This window comes from Petaurus breviceps, unplaced genomic scaffold (genome assembly GCF_028583685.1).
Source record: "Petaurus breviceps papuanus isolate PSGF00001 unplaced genomic scaffold, PetGlider_PUasm1.0 99, whole genome shotgun sequence".
NCBI lineage: Eukaryota > Metazoa > Chordata > Mammalia > Diprotodontia > Petauridae > Petaurus > Petaurus breviceps.
The window spans coordinates 21,664,262-21,678,796 of NW_027187465.1; the positions used below are offsets into that span (position 1 = coordinate 21,664,262).

General features: G+C 47.8%; 1 protein-coding gene across 7 annotated transcripts in view; it reads right to left on the reverse strand.

Moving 5' to 3' along the window:
* Positions 1–14,535, reverse strand: part of SH2B3 (SH2B adaptor protein 3) — a 123,469-nt gene that overhangs the window by 79,034 nt on the left and 29,900 nt on the right. The gene's annotated exons all lie outside the window — the stretch shown is intronic.

Below are 14,535 nucleotides of genomic sequence, written 5' to 3' on the forward strand. Positions count from 1 at the left end.
GGACTTTAGAACACAGGATGTCAGAGCTGGGAAGAGGGGCCTTAGAACAAAGACTGTCCAAGCTGGGACTGGCCTTACAGCACTGACCCCTCCCTTCAGGGCCCTTGAGTTTCCTCTTTCCTGGAATAAAGGGCTGGGGCCTGGGGCCAATGAATTCACGAGGGTGAGAAACTCTGAAAGATGCTGGCCTGGCCCTCCTCCAGGTGAATCACTCTCCTCCTGGCTGGGCCAGCCTCCAGTATCCTTGTCTCCAGCATCTTAAACCTCAGTTCATGAAACCCACATTGGCCATGACCACACTGAGTCAAAAAGTGAGTCCAGAGACCCAGAAGCGAATTTCTCCCAGAAGGTTGGGAAGACCTGAGTTTGACTCTCCTAGCTAGCTGTGGGGGAGAAGGAAGAATCCCTGTAGAATTTACCCTGCCAGATTCTTAGGAGGCCCCAGTGGGACAATGGATGTGAAGTACTTTGCAAACCATAAAGAACTATATGAGTGCTCGATAGTAATTACTATTATCATTATTATTAATGACCACAGAGGGCACGTTGGTGCTGGCCAGGAGACACAGCTACATGCTTCATTCATAGGAGGGTAAGGTGCAAGGGGGCCCAGAAAGTGATGAGACATAGGAGAACTTAATTCCAGAAAGAGAGTTTGGTATCTGATTCCCAAGCTCTCCCCACCCCCTAAATCCCTCACGGAAATGCAGCCAGGCTAGACATGCCATGTCAGGGTCAGACAGCTGCATCCACACTGTCAAATGTCTACATCCACTTCCCCAGCCTGGCCCAAACTGGGCTGCACCAGGGTTCAGGGGACCCTGGGAACTCCAGTGAAAGGGTCAAAAACACAAGTACATCCAGAGCCTACTTCGTAGGATCACAGATTTCAAGCTAGAAGGGCCCTTGGGGGTCATCTCGTCCAATCCCCTCATCTTAGAGAGGCCAAGCAGCTGTCCCACGATTCACAGACTAGTAAGGGAAGAGGGGGGTCTGAACCCAGATTCTGGGACCCCAAATTTCAAACTTCTCTTAAGGCCTCATGATGAGACATAAATCTGGGACCTATTCCCTTAGAGGGGACCAAAGCAGGAGAGGAAAAGATGGCAAGAAACCCCCACATTGTTCCCAAAATCTTACTACAGTTCTATTAAAACTTAAGGCTTCCTTCTAATTCTCCTTTACAACATGACTAATGTGAAGATATATTTAATATGAACGTATATGTAGAGCCTATATCAGATTGCATGCCATCTTGGGAGGGGAGAAAATTTAAACTCAAAATCTTATGGAAGTAAAATGTTGAAAACTAAAATTTAATTAAAAACCTTATGGCTGCATGAAGACTTTTGGGGAACCCCTACCCCTGATATACTCCTCCCCTGCTTAATGTCACAGTCTGTCCTCAGACTGTACTGGTATCTTATTGGTATCCCTCATGCTCCCAACTCTCTGACTACTCGATGTTCCCCCCATGCCCAACACCCCTTGGCTTTGTACAGATGATGCCCACCCTTCCTCACCTTTGCCTCTTAGAAAAAGGCTCAGCTCAAGACCTACACCCTATTCTATTCTTTGTTGGATTCTCCTAGGTCTGGGAAACTTGGTTTGGTCAGGGTTTTTTTGAAACTATATTTCAATATCACTGGCTTCCTTTGTAATTCATATATTTTTATTTATGCATTTAAAAACACTCTTCTGAGAGGGGGTCCACAGGTTTCAACAGACTATCTGCCTTTCATTGTTAATGCAAACACTTCCATTTGGAAGATTATATTTATCGTGTATATTTTTTTCATATTCTCTATTTACTTGTCTCTGAGCCCTTCCCACACAGCCCATTATATATTCCTTAAAATCAGGGGACCCTCTTCCTGCAGCTTCTGATCTTGTATCCCCAGTGACTACCATTTAAATAGTAAGCACTTAATAAAATGCTTGTCGACTGACAGATTGAATGAAAGAAAGAAAGAAAGAATGAATGAATGAGGAGCTCCTGCCTGTGGGGAGAGAGGAAAAAAAAAAACCCAACCAAAAAACCCGAGTCTCTTGGGTAAATTCAGTCCTAGCTCAGAATCACTTATCATTGACCCAGAAAAGCCCCAGGAAAATTTGTACAGTAAGTGAAATTTATCTAACACTTTAAAGTTTGTAAAACACTTTACAAAAATCGTCCCACTTAAGCTTCCTGGTGTCTTGTGAGGTAGGCACTGCAGGCATTATATTAACCCCATTTTATAGAAAGGAAAACAGATTCAGGCAGATGGGATCCTAGCTCAGACACTCGCTGACTGTAAGTAAACCCCCTTCCCTCTCTGGGCCTCAGTTTCCTTATCTGTAAAATGAGGGAGTTGGACTGAGAAGTCCTTTCTAGTTCTATCTAGGGCTATGATCCTATGATCCCAGGTCCCTACACCTCCTTGGTCCTCAGTTTCCTCATATGTAAAGGAGGAATGTGGATTAGAAGACCTCTTTCAGTCTATAGATAGGATCCTAAGCATCCCCAACAAGTGACCATCCAGTCTTTCTCTGAATACCTAAAGTGATGGGGAGCCCATTCTGTTTCTGGACAAACCTCTCTTGGTCCAAGGTTAACACAGCTAATCAGAGTCCAGACTTTGTGACTTCAAGTTCTTTCCACTAGGCAGCCCAAGATCCTGAAGGAAGGTCAAACATTAGAGAAGCATCCCGCTGAAGCAGCACAAGTCGGGCCCAAGGCAGGGCAGGAGAGACACCAGCTTGTCCTTAATTAACAAACATTAGGCTGTAGAAACAGAGCTTCTGATTCTTCCCTACCATCCATCCCAAGGTTCTGCCCAAACATGGGAAATCAGGGGCATCCCACAAAATACCCTGGAGAGGACAGCTCGAGTCAGAAAAATGATTCACGGCCACAATGCCTCTTTCTTTCAAACTTTACTGTATGCTTCCAATAAAGCCCATCTGGGGACATAGGAAGAAGTAGGCATTAGTGGGTTCCATGGCCCTCTCTCCGGCCAGTGTGATGAGACATGGAGCCCAAGACTTGGGTCTGTGGACCTGGCATCTCTCTGTAGAATGAACCGGTCGCTTCATTCTCCTCATCTGTAAAGTGAGGGAGCTGGATTCTCTAAAGACCCTCCCCACCCTAAAATTCCATCACTTCATGCCTGACCCCACTGGCTCTTAAAGGCAAAAATGTAACAGGTCATTAAGAGATGAAGAGAAGTCATTTAGAATGAACTGGATTCAATCCTGTAAGCATTCATTAAGCTCGCCCTGCGCGGAGCGTTGTACATTTAGAGCGGCCACCCCAGCGGCTTACAAAGGCCAAAAAAAAGAGGCCTGACCTTGGAGAAGCTCATTTTATACATTGAAATATTCATCTATTTAATTCTGCTTCTATGGAACAACACCACATCCGGACCTGGCTAAGAAAATAAACAACACTGAATTTGGAGTGAGCAGATTAAAGGAGGATGGCTTAGAGCTGGGAGAGGTCTTAGAGGGGAAGGAAAGGGGGATAAGCATTTACATAGCACCTACTATGTGCTTTTTTCCAAATATTGTCTCATCTGGCTCTATTATTATCATCATTTGACAACTGAGGAAACTGAGGCAGATAGTGGTTAAGTGACTTGCCCAGGGTCACATAACTAGGAAGTGTCAGAGGTCAGATATGAACTCGGGTCTTGCTGATTCCAAGTTCTGTAAGAAGTTTGATGACAGCCTGATGCTCTCTCCACTGTGCCACCTAGCTGCCTTAAATCTAGTCTAAATTTTTCATTTTGCAGATGAGGAAACTGAGGCCCAGAGAGGGTTGCCCAGGCAGTAAGCAGCAGAGGCAGTGATAAAGGTAGGATCTCACCTCCTTTCCTCAGGATCCCAAGTCACAGCTTATTCTTTCCACCATATTATATGAATTTGGATTAGATCTGGGTTCAAATCATGTTTCTACCCTTTACTAGCTATGTGATCTTGGATGAGTCTCTTGCCCTCCCTGGGCAGAATCAAATGATTACTAAGCACTTATTCCAGTGCTAGGAATATGCTAAGCCCTGCCCTCAAGGAGCTTATTGTCTAATGGGGAAGAACATATGCAAACAAATATATACAAAGCAAGGTCTAGACATGATAAATAGCAAATAATTAACGGAGGGAAGGTGAAGAGGGGTTGAGGAAAGGCCTCCTGCAGAAGGTGGGATTTTAATTTGGACTTAAAGGAAGCCAGTAGTCAGAAGGGAGGATGGAGAGCATTCCAGGCATGGGGACAGCCAGAGAGAATACCCGGGGCTAAGAGGGAGAGTCTCATTCATGGAACAGCCAGGAGGCCAGGTTTAGATGGAGGTGGTATAGGGGATGACAGAAAGCTGGGCCTAAAGTAAGGAGGGCCTGAGTTTAAATCCAGCTTAAGATACTAGCTGTGTGACTCTGGGCAAGTCACTTACCCTTTGCCTTAGTTTCCTCAACTATAAAATGGGGGCAATAATAACACCTACCCCCTAGGGTTGTTGTGAAGATCAAGTAAGATAACACTGGTAAAGCGTTTAGCACATAGTAGGTGCTTAATACATGTCTATTTTCTTCTTACCCACCTGCCTTCTCTCTAGCCTTAAAGCATCAGTGTGCCCTCGGGCCATTTCAAGGACTGCTCCCCTCTGTTTGGGCGTGTCCCATGGAGGGGGCAGCTCTGTCACAGGATGAGAACACCCAAGTCTGGCTTGGGAAAAGTGAAGGAGCCCCACATCAAGGGCTGACTAAACCTTCTCAGGCTCCCCCAGCCCTGTACCGGATGTGCCTAACTCCTCATCAGCAGAGCTGGCTGGGTCTGCCACACAGAGAAGAGCTGAGAACAGGGAGACTTACTGACTTTCTTCCGGAGCCTGCTGGATCTCAGTCAGCAAGGGTTACTATGGGGCAGTGGGCCAGGGCTGGCCCTCGGGGACGCTCACGGCACATGTTTTTCATGTGCAGCCAAGGCCCAGCTGGGCCAACTTCCACATTAGAATGCCCATGCCCTTGGTGCCCTTTGGATTCTGTTGGGCCAAGAAGGGCTTCAGACCCAAGACTTGAGTAGTGAAGTTACAGTAAGGAGAAATCACCACAGAACCCAATTTCAGAAAGTCAAACATATATTTAAGGCTAGGCATCTATCCCACAGGCAGCTAGGCCCCATCCTATGAGGTCAACGCAAGGGCAGCATTCAGGGGGTCAGGGCACTAGAGCAATTCAGTCCTTCCCCTACTCTCAAAACAGACTCAACCTTTCCCCTTCCCAAAGGACACCTTTGTCAGGGCACCCAAGCCCAGAACTCTCTAGGCCAAAGAGTCTTAACCTAGTAACCCCAGGGGGTCCATGAATTTGGAGTGGGAGGGGGAATTATATCTTTATTTTAATCTAATTGGTTTCCTTTGTAATCCTACCTGTTTTATTTTATGCATTTAAAAACATGATTCTGAGAGAGGGTCCAGAGGCTTCCTCAGACTGCCCAAGTGGCCCAGGACACCCAAACTGGTGTGACCTCCTTCTCTAGGCATCACTGGGTCTATCTTAACATCAAAGCTAGGCTAAACAACAAAAATCCCTTCTCTTAGGAGCACAGACTAAAAGCCAGGAGTCGGGTCCAAACCATCCCCAAAAGAAATCCCCCCCATAATCTCCCATTCAGCCTCTGCCTAAATACCTCCAACAAGGGGCAATCTACTCTATCCCTCCACCTTCCCCAAATGACCTCCTCTTTATTTGGTGCCAGTAAGATAAATACAACTCATGTGTGTTGTCTTCCCTGTTAGAATGTAAGTTCCTTGAGGGCAGGCACTGTTTCATTTTTGTCTCTGTTTCTCCAGTGCACACAGTAGGTGCTTAATAAATGCCTGTTGGCTGACTGATATGACTGACTGACCACAGACACCCGTTCAACTTTTAAATGCTTCTCATTGTTAGTAATTTTTTTCCCTTCTTCACCGAAAACCTAACAGCCTCTTTCCCACTTCTCCTCCTTGTTCCTGGTGCTGCTGTCCTGTGGGGCAAAACAGAACAGAATCTCCTTCATTTCACAGCTGTGGAAACTGAGGCCCCAGAGTTAAGTTCCTTGTTCAGGCTCACACAGCTTCTAAGTGTCCAAGGCAGGGTTTGAACACATGTCTTCCTGACCCCAGTCCCAGTACTCTCCCCACAACATTCTACTTCTTGGTTTGCCCAAGGACACATACTACTAATAAGTGGTGGGTATCAGATTCAAACCCACACCCTCTGACTTGAAATCCAGAGTTCTTTTCCACTGTGCCAAGCTCTTCTTGGACGCTGGGCTCAAATCATTGGTTAATAAAGATGCGCTAGCAAATGAGATAATTTTTGTAAAGCACTTAGCACAGTGCCCAGCACATAGTAGGGACTTAATCAATGCTTCTTCCCTTTGGAGTGCTCCATAAATGATTTATTATGATTATTGGGTGGACTCTTTGTGAACGCTTGGTGAGAAGAGCTAGTGCCTCCCCCCCCAAATTACTTTGCATTATCAATAGAATGTAAACTCCCAGAGGACAGGGACTTTTCCGTTTTTCTCTTTGTATCTATATAGTACCCACTTAATAAATTGTTGATTAACTGATTATTTATATTTTGTAATTAATTTTCTATGTTCACGTCATTATCTCCCTCACCCCACCCTCCCACAGGATGTAATTTTTGGGAAAAGGATTCTTTGGTTTTTCTTCCTTATCCACAAAATAATAGATGGATTTGATAGCATTAAAGGTCCCTTCCAGCTCTACAACTATTTTTACAGATGAGGAAACTGAGGCTGGGAGAGGCAGGTCATTTGATTTGCCTGGGGTCACAGAACTAGTCAAGTGTCTGAGGTGGGATTTGAATTCAGCTCCCCCTGACACTTGAGTCCAGGAACTGGAAAAAAAAAATGCCACCCAGGCTGTTGTGATGTGAGTGTTTGTCTCTTGTCACTTTGCTCAGAGCAGAAAAATCAGAATGAAGCCTTGCCCTCCCAGCCCTCCCCCTTTCTGTTTCCCCAGGGAGCCTGGCCCCCAGCCTGGGAGCAAGGGCCAGGATAATCTGCCAGTTCCCTTGAATGGAGGAGTCTGGCTCAAGGGATCTGAAAAGGTCAAGATTTCACAGAGCACTCCCAGTGGGGGTGGGCGGTCTTAGCATCTCCTTCAGGAGCAAGCAGCTTCAGTGTCCCAAGAAGGACCCTTTCCCTGTTCTAGCCTCAGTTTCTCCCCTGTGTAAATGGAAAGAAGGGTCCTATCCAGAGATGTTGAACACAATCCAAGGCAATAAAGGCCCCAGGCCAGGGGCTGAAAGAAAACAAAGTAAAGGCAGGGAAAGCTTAGGATGTGGTGCCCAAACCCCTGCCTATCCAGGGTTTCCTCCAGCTGCCCAATGCTTCCAGCAGCCCAGGGCTGTCAGCATTAACCAGTTCAAAGCAGCAAACTGTGGCATTCACAGGGTCAGCCCTCGGTGCTGAAAAGTGTGGGAACATTTCTATGGCCTGGAGGCTCAGGAGGTCTATGGGGGGGGGGGAAGAAGGGAGGGGTGATGTGCTTTAGGAAACATATCAACAGTCAACAATCACCCAGCTAAGACTCCCACAGCCAAAGACCAGGAGCTGAATGTGCTGCCTGTGGAAAGTGGGGGATGGGGTGGTCACTGGTCTTTGTCTATGGGGGAGGACCCAGAATGCCAGAATCCCTGCCTTGGCACCCAAGGCTTTGGGGGGCTTCCTCTCCCTATACCCACCAAGAAAATCCTCTGAAGCTCTTGTCCCATGGGGTAGAACTTGGGTGTGGCTCACAACAGGGAGGGCCTTCCAAGGTCATTTAGTACAGCCTTTTTACAGATGAGGAAACCAAGTCAGAAGAAGATGAAGAGATTTGTCCAAGGTCATACAGGTGATAAGTGACTGTGGCACCATAGCCATAGGCTTGTTTGACAGATGAGAAGATTGGGGTTCCACAAAGTTAAGGGGGTTGTCTAAAGACACATAGGTAGTAGATGCAAGTTTGGGCTTCCTCTTTCTCACCTCAGGTATGTAGCCTACCGCAGCAGAAACCATCCCAGAGAGTCCGGAGGTGGGGAGGTCTAGGTTTGAATCCCTGAAAAGTACTGGATAAGTCAACTGACTTTTCTGAGCCTCAATTTCCCTATCTTTAAAATGATGGAGTCAGACAAGAGGAGGGTCTACTCCAGCTCTGAATCAATGACTCTAGGCTAAGCCTCAGTTTCCTCAGCTGTAAAATGGGCATAATCATCACTGTATTCTATTTACCCCCCAAGATTACAAGGAGAGAAGGACTTTAGAAGCCTGAAAGGGTTAATTAGAACAAAACATAAGCCGCTCTGTTTCTTAACTTAAATAAAGTCCTGCATGGCATGTTCTGGCCTAGGTCATTCTCATGACCAAGGGATTAAAAGAGTAATTAGTAACAGCCTGAAATGAGATCTAGAAGGACAAAAATCTGTGAAAAGGGTGCTGTGGAGAGAACATGAGCCATGCATGGGGCTGGAAGAGAGCTGGGAAGTCATCCAGCCCAGCCCCATCATTGTACAGATGAGGAAACCGAGGCCCAGGGGAGGAGGGGGATTCCCCTCCTGCCCTCAGCTGTACGTGGAGCTGAGGACAACCCACTCTGTCCTGCCTCTCCTGGTTGACCTGAGAGTCAGAGGACAGGAGTTCAAACCCTCCTCTCCTCCTTGGGACCTTCATCTTGCCTTTCCTGGGTCTCAGTTTCCTCATCTGTAAAATGGAAGATCGGTGGGGGAAGGGGGGGGGCCGGGGTTAAATTAGACCGCTTCTGCTCTTGGCCTGTTTCCTCATCTGTAAAATGAGGATGGAGGTGATGGGACCAGATGATTCCTAAGGTCCCCTCCAGATCTAAATCTGTGCTTTGCTGATCTTTTTCTGGGCGCAGAGAGACTGGGCCAGGTACTGGGGACTTGACCTGAGCTCTTTCCCCTTCTGCTCTCACTCATGCACTCCCCACTCTCTTCCCAGACCCCAGCTGGGCAGCCCTGCTGGAATTTCCCAGGCCAGCCGCCATCCTGTTGAAATTAATAGTCCCACCAAGAGCCAAACTCCACACACTTGGCTCTCAAGGAGGGACAATTACTATGTTGTTCTGAGAGATCTTATCTCCCTAATGAACAATTTAGAAGCACCCAGGCAATTACACAGCCTGCCCAAGGAGGAGTCCCGGGATCGAATCACACGGCTCCCACCCCCATCCCTCAACCCCCCTGAGACCAGAGGCCCCATTAATAGAGAGAAACTGTGAATGCACCAAGAAACCTTTGATTCAGACCCATCTGCTCCAGGGCAACTCTGTCTGTACCACCCACCCTGGCCTTCATGAAAACCCCCTGCTCCCTCCACAGGGAGTTGATGGGAGACTTTGTATCCCTCTGGGAGGCAGGCAGCCCAGGAAGAAAATAGTTAAGAAAAAAAAAAAAACACACAAGGCAGGAGAGAGAGAGAAAGAGAGAGAGATAGAGACAGGGAGAGGGACAGATAGGGAGAGAAAGACAGAGACAGAAAGGGAGAGAGACAGAGACACAGAGGTAGAGAGACAAATGGGGGAGGGGGAGAAGAGTTTTGGTGGCAAAGCTGGCCAGGACTCTTGAAAGAAAAAATCCATCACCAAGTATTTATTAAGGCATGCCTCCTACTTCCTCTCCTGAGGCAATGAGGGCACCAAGAGTAGGCATGTGGCCCCTTCTGGATGAGGGGAAGTGGCCCCCCAAGTTCTCCTCTCCTCATCTAGGACGCTAGAATTCTCTCCTTCCTGTCCCCGGCTTTCACTACTGCTTTCCTGCCCTGTGTGTTGTGACTGCCTCCGGCCACTTCTGCAGAGTAGGCATCTCAGCCTCGGTGCCCACTAAATCTCCTCCCCCCCTTCCACTTCTCCAAGGGCCCTGGGCTTCTGTTCCCTTACCTGCCAAGCTAGCAATGGCTTTCTGGTCTCAAGGGCTCGGCCAAAGGCCACCAGATGGGCAAGCAGAGAGCCCAGCTCCGGGTCCTTCTCCACCCATGCTGGGGGCCCTGACCTGCTTCCTCCACCTAATGCCAGAAATGAGGGCAAGGTGAGCATTTCCCAGTTAATTATAGGTTTTGAGCTCAAGGGGGATGGCAGGGGAGGGAGGCCAGGGGGAAACAGTTTTCCCATGTCGAAGAACCCTGTATTCCTTTTCATGGGTGGAGGTGGGAATGGTTTAAAAAGCAACTCAGAGAGACAGCTTAGCACTAGGCAGAGTATGAGCAGCAAGTCTCAGCCTAGGAATAAATGTACTCAGGAGACCCCTGGCCAGGGGGAGGTCTGTCTCACTGTTTTACAAGAGAGATGCTTCCTCTGTGAAGTCTTCCTTGATACCATTCATTCATTCATTCATTCTCATTTATTAAGCACCCACTGTGTGTCAAACACCAAGCACTCCAGCCAGAAATAATATCTCCTTCTGACTTTTCCCCTAATACTAATTGTCATAGAATGTAAGCCTTTTAAGGTCAGGGACCATGTTTTTGCCTTTTGTGTGGCTTGGCATTTAATAAATGCTTGTTGATAGTTCTGCTTCTGCTACTTACTTGGTCACACTCTGCCCATATACAAGTCTCTTAACCTCTCTGGGCCTCAGTTTCCCCCTCTGTAAAATGAAAGAATCGGACTGGATGATTTCAATGGCCCCATCTAGTCCCAACATTAGGAATCTTCAGTACCAGAAGACACAGAGTATGAGAGAACATAGCTGGGAAAGAACTTAGAACACTGAAAGTCAGATCAAGAACAAAGCTTAGGACTCGGAATATCTGAGTTGGGAGGGACCTTTAGAGCACAGAATGTCAAAACTGTGAGAGGGGAGGAAGAAGGCAGCACTTTTAGAATGTGAAATGTCAGAGTTGGAAAGGCTCTTAGAATGTGACTGAACTTTAGAGAAGGAAGGGAACCGGGAACATAGAACTTCAGAGCTGAGAGGAAATGTAGCTATTGCTGTAGTTCAAAATCCTCATTGTATTGACAGGACAACTTAGGTCCAGAGACAGAAGTGACTTGTCACATGACTTGCCAGGGGCAGCTGGATTTGAACCCAGACCTGATTCTAAATCCAGTCTTCTTTCCCATAAACCCCAGATTTGTTGGGCCAGAGTGAGGACTACTGAGGTGTCCAGGGCTGGGGGAGATAGCCCAGGATACTGTGACTTGCACCCCTTGGCCTGCTTGGGGCTAAAATTCACCCTCACTCTCACTGGGGTTTCCTGCATTACCTTGGACTCATATAAAACATTTATCAGGCTTGCACATGCTGTTAGAACAGGAAATGTCCTCCCGCATCCTCCACCCCAGCTGTGGGGGGAGCCCCACAGCCCTGCATGCAAGGACCAGGAAAGCTCCGTGTTCTGCTACCTCCCCAGTCATCCCCTAGCCAGCTAGAGGGCAGGGGCAGAGAAACTGGCCCGATCCTAGAAGCTTAGGTTTGCTCAGATTCTGACTCCCCCCTTCATTTGACTTCCTACCTCTAGTGCCAATGGCCGTGTCGGGCAGATAAATTGTTTAGTAATCGCAGCAGGCTTGTTGAATTGAATTCATCCCTCTACAATCAGGGACTGTTGGGCAGGGACTGATGAGCCTTTGATGCCTCATACCTGGGAGAGAAGTTGAGCCAGTGGAAGCCCTTTTGTTGCCATTTTTTGGGGTGGGGGGAGAATACCTCATACCATTTCTTAGCCAGCTCTTTTCACTGGGATAGTGGGTGACTGGGTGGGGGTCAGGAGTTCTTGGTTCTAGTTCCGGGTCTGCCAACTATCTACCAACTGTGTGACCTTAGATAAGCTACCTAGTCACTCTGGGCCTCTACTTTCTCATCTGTAAAATGGGGGTAGCAATACCTTCTTACTCTTGAAGATCAAATTAAAATGCACCCACAAATGTTCTGGAAAACTAAATGTTCTATTCAAATAGTAGCATCATAGATTTAGAACTGGAAGGCACTCTAATGGCTAGTGAGTCCAATTCCTCTCATTTTACAGATGAGGAAACTGAGGTTGGGAAAGGTTCTGAGGCAGGATTTGAACCCAGATCTTCAGGACCCCAAGGGCAGGGCTTTATCCATTTATACCACACTGCTCCTCCAAAGGATATTTTTTTCCTCCCTTATTCCAGTTGGTATGGAGGGCTACGTCTTTATGCCCTCTCCTCCTCATCTCCACCAATCCCTAATCTCTCCCACCTCTATCAGGGCTGCCAGCCTGTCTGTGAGTCAGCAGCCTAGATGGGCTCTGACTTCCTACTATAGGCAGCCAGAGGTCCACCCCCCTCCCCAACTCCTGGGGCTGGAGCCTCTGAGCAGCTGTAAACACCCCTGGACCAGAGTCGGGATCAAGCTGGGAGGCCAGGACCATGCCCAAGCTCAGTTCTGGCAGGACTAGAGAGCTGGGGGGGGGGGGAAGGAGGGTGCCACTGGCCATGCACCACCAGAAGCAGAAGAAATAAATGGGTGGCTGCATGCTAAACAGATTCCCCAAACAACTCCTCCCCTGCTCTGCCATATTGTGTCTCTTACCCACCCCTCCTTTTCCCAATCCACTCCTCTTTCCAGGGTCCTGCCAGCTCAGTGAAGCTGGTCCAGATTTCCTTCGAACCCTTGGCTGAGCCTCCTAAACTCTATGAACCTCCTGTCTTCCCCCTGGGGCAGCTGAGTAGTGCAGTAAAGTAGAGATGGCCAGGCTTGGGATTGGGAAAACCTGAGTTCAAATCCCACTAGAGACATTTACCAGCCCAGGCAAGACGTCCCTTAAGCAATTTCAGCCTCCATCTCCTTATCTGTGACCTGATAGCATCTAAAGGCCCTTCCTGCTCTAAATCCCTGATCCTTAAAAAGTGATGAAGATTTCACATGCGTAATTTTAAGCCTCACAGAAGCTCTCTAAAGTAGTTAGTATTATCATCCCTATATTACAGATGAGGAAATTGAGGCTCAAAGCAGTCCCATGACTTTTACTTATGCTCATTTTAGGGCTAGGGGGAGCTACCAGGTAAGAAGACTCCCTTTCCCCAGGAGGAATGTGGTGAGTTCCAATGTGGATCAGCACCTCTTCAATTTACAGAGCTGCCTAGAACAACTCTCTCAAATTCACATCCAAAAGGGGCCACCTAAGTCCTCTCATATTGACTTAGAAAACCACATATCAGCATTATATATGTTCTATTGTAATTTTATTTTATTAAATATTTCCCAATTACATTTGAATCATGCACTCCCATGCCTCTGACTTAGAGCACAGAAAGGTTAAGGGACTTGCCCAGGGTCACACAACCAGTATGGGTCAGAGGTGAGATTTGAGACCAAGTCTTTCTTACTCTGATGGAGCCTGGCTCTCTCCAATACACTTTGCTGCCTCTCCTGGTCTTAGAAATAAGGTTCAGAGAGTCCAAGAACCTTGCCCAGGATCACCAGAGATAAAAGGTCAGAGGAGGGATTCATGCATTGTCCTGTCCACTGTACCACACTGCCTCCAGAAAATATTCTCCTCATGCTTCCATATCCTTCTATCCTCTCACCCCCTCACTGGAATTAGAGCTGGAAGGAATCTTAGAAACCATGTAATACAATCCCTTTGATTTTACAGTTGGGGAAACTGAGACCCAGAACAGGAAAGGACCTGGCCCAAGGTCAGGTACCCCAAATATCCACATACCATCCTGGAGTCTGTAGGGAGAAATCTATGTCCAGGAAGGGGTCACCTGGTCAACCTCCTCTTTCCCACCCAGGTCCCTCAAAAGCAGTGACATGTGGGGAACCAGAGGGAGCTCCACTGGTGTTTCCATTCTGGAACTGGCCTGGGGCTAACTCTGCATGCAGGCAGGCAGCCACATGACCTAGGCTGGCCTTCGATCACCCCACCCTCATGTGTCATCTGGGTGGCCCTTCTGCCTGGATGGTCACTGACACAGAGGGGCACTGACTCAGTCCCAGTACCCAGGGCCTCCAGAAGGCCCATGAGCCTGGGAACTCAGACTCCTGAGTTCAATTAGATCCTGACTCACTGCTTGACCCAAAAGGAGTCACTTCCCTTCCCAGGTCCTCAGGGGAAAGGGGAATGAGGATCTTCTGGGGAAGGATGAGCCTCCTCTGGCAAGAGAATCTGGCAAAGACCAGATTATTCCTTAAGAAAAAAAAAAGCCACTCCCTGGAGTGACTTGTCCACCTGCTCCCATTCCCTTGTTCTTTCCTAAGTCGCTTCTCTCCTCACCTCCCTTTTCCTGCTCCTTCCCATCCCAGCTCTGTCTGACCTGTCTAGGTTTCTATGACTCTGCCCCCCCCCATGTAAAGCAGGGGTGACATACTGTTTGTCCATCCCTACCACATGGTAACAGTTTCTGTTTTGAAGACCCAGGCAACCAAGTAAGATAGGAGTTTGCCAGGAAATGAAATAAAAGTCCTAGTTCTGGGAATCTAGGATAGGGTTCACCTTTGGGGTCTCTCCTTTGAATAGCCAAATGTTTGGAGATAATACTCTCTATAAAGTCTGGAACATCAAAGGGACCTGGGTCA